We start from the raw sequence: 2,612 nt of genomic DNA, 5'->3' as shown, positions 1-2,612 counted from the left end.
TGGATGCTAATACAATGCACTCAGGAATGTGTGCAAATACAACAGAATTAATTCCGAATAAAGTCAACAATAGCTGCCTCAACACAGTGCTAACAACCTTCCGCGTTTTCCATATTCGAGTGGAACGAAAACGCTGCAGTGGAGAGTCCTTAGAAAAGACTGAAAAAATATCATCATATCGCTGCACGAGATCATCCTTACAAGTATAAGTTATAACGTCAGCTGATCGTACTGTGGTGGATTCATACGGCGGTAAATACACACTTGTCCACACACGCTCTCTTAACTGAAAAGTTATTCTGGCACAGAGCTCTCCTTCCCACCACCACCATCATCAGTTCGCATCTGGCGCCTAGTCGATGCAGGGTGAGTGGTGTCCGATATAGCATGCTGGTACATCAGGTAGCGCATGGTTGATTAATACGGTGGTAAATACACACCTGGCAATATGGCGGTAAATACACGCCTGCCCAGACACGCTCTCTAAACTGCAAAGTTATTCTGGCACAGAGCTCTCCTTCTCATCACCACCACCACCACTACCACCACCATCAGTTCGCGCCTGGCGCCTAGTCGATGCATGGTTAGCGGTATCCGACATAGCAGGCTGGCACATCAGGTAACGCATGGCACATAGAAGATGGCAACGACATAGCTTGATTGCGACGTACATTTCGTTCTCTCAGTTGTGCTGTAGCCTTAAAAAGGAAATAAGACAATGCATGCACATGACACAGACAAGTAATTACTGTTACAAATACTGCATACTGCTTGATAACAGAGAAAGAAAGTCAGTGGTCACACAAGACGCACGCACAGTTTTCGTAGGGTGAGTACTTTTTCATGTAGTACTGAATGCGGCAAGCAGGACTCGCCCATCCGCCCCTCCCCAAATGGATCTACTCGAATGGTTGCGGAGATAGGGGTGCTCTGGCGGGATTTTACGACATGCACAAGCGCGCACACAATATACACACGCACGCACACATATACACATGGACGCACGCTATGTCGCACGTCTTGGGCATGGCTTCGTGAATACAAGTAATAATTTAATGTTATAATTTATAGTATCCAAATGCTAGAGCAGCTTTACAAAACCTACCGTTCAATACTGGATCAATTCATCTTGTGACAGCTTCCTTGCAACACCCATGACTTGACCCCACTTCGTCTTGACGTCAGGAAATCGTTCACACCGGAGTTGGGACACGACTCATTGAAATCCAGGCTTATCTGCTGCTGGGAGCAGGACAGAGCTGATGGACGTCAGCAGCGGCTGTAGAACAGCCATAAACGAGTCTTCTTTCTCCGCAGTCAGGCGGGACAGCAGCTTTGCAACGCAAGCTTCTTGCCTTCTGTGGGTCTTTAGCGGCTGGGATTCGGAACGCTCTGTAGAAACCATTGAACAAGTCCTGCACTCTATCAACCCACAAGTATTTCTTCCAATTCATGATTATTCGCAACTTTTTCTGCAGTACGTGCACCAGATCAGAAGCCGCTAACAAGGGCGTCGGAACCGCACCGGCCGGGGCGGCCATGGCCGCCCCACTTTTTCGGCCGTTTTTTTTTTTTTTTTTTTTTTTTTTTTTTAGCACACTGCAACAAAGCGCGATGATCTCAGCGCAAACGTGGCAAATCCTTGTCCCCGATCGTGATTTGTTGCAGAATCAAAAGTCCATGTACACTGAAATGGCACCAAATGCCTGGGAATGCTTGCAATTGGCTTCAATTTTTGAATTTTTTTCCCGGGGGAGGGTAATGTTTGTCCCCGATCGTAGCATCTTCTTGGTTTTTTGCAGAATCAAAAAGTCTTTCATTGTAGTTACCGTACACTGAAATGGCACCAAATGCCCGGAAATGCTTGCAATTGGCTTTAATTTTTGAAATTTTTTCCGGGGGACGACCCCCGGACCCCCCCTTCCATGGCCGCCCCACTTCCAAAGTCGTTCCGACGCGCCTGGCTAAGTAGCAAGGTTGAAAGTTTCAAGACAAATTGAAAAATATAATAACATAGAAAATTAAAATTCAAACCATACCTGTGGCCCAAGCCAACACAGACTGAGCGTTCACGCGAAGAGAACGTAGATCTACGTCAGCTGAGGTTTCCTTAGGATCAGGAGGTGATTCTTGACCCGGATCTGGATCGCGATCAGCAGCACTCTCTGCCTCCATCACGATCATCAAATGCAACTAAGTACTAAAGTAGTTCATTCTTCTTCACGATCCTATCGATCCTGCACGAGTCCGTTCCCCAAGGAGTGCACTCCCATGGCATAAGTACGCGGAGTAGTTGGTTTATAACTCAGGGCACGCACCGGGGATATCTGAGGGAAAAGTGGGAGAAAGTGCCGCGAGTCAATCATAGTCGGCCCGGAAGGCCTCGTGTCGCCTCCCGGGTCTATACGTCTCCCTGCTTTGAGCTGTAATCCGGTGTGCATTGATTTTGATGAATTTCATTTTCCCGTGCAACTACAACTATGTTACTTGCACAACAGGCTTTCTGCATGCAACTACGGCAGCAAACGCTGCACATGGCTTCAATCCGGTGTGTCCTCAGTCCTGGCAACCATGTGTGTGTGCGTGTGTGTGTGTGTATGTTCTCTGCTTAG

General features: G+C 47.5%; 1 long non-coding RNA gene across 1 annotated transcript; it reads right to left on the bottom strand.

Annotated features, from left to right (window-relative positions):
• Positions 1 to 292: 292 nt before the first annotated feature.
• Positions 293 to 2,398, bottom strand: LOC135824996 (uncharacterized). Its single transcript, XR_010555000.1, has 3 exons — positions 2,040 to 2,398; positions 1,106 to 1,392; positions 293 to 698 (listed from the first exon to the last, which is right to left on the bottom strand). It is a non-coding gene; the product is annotated as an uncharacterized LOC135824996 (long non-coding RNA).
• Positions 2,399 to 2,612: the final 214 nt, after the last annotated feature.

This window comes from Sycon ciliatum, chromosome 9, assembly GCF_964019385.1.
Source record: "Sycon ciliatum chromosome 9, ocSycCili1.1, whole genome shotgun sequence".
Taxonomy (NCBI): Eukaryota; Metazoa; Porifera; class Calcarea; order Leucosolenida; family Sycettidae; genus Sycon; species Sycon ciliatum.
Note: the sequence above shows the minus strand (reverse complement) of the source record. Positions and strands in the feature narration are given on the sequence as shown.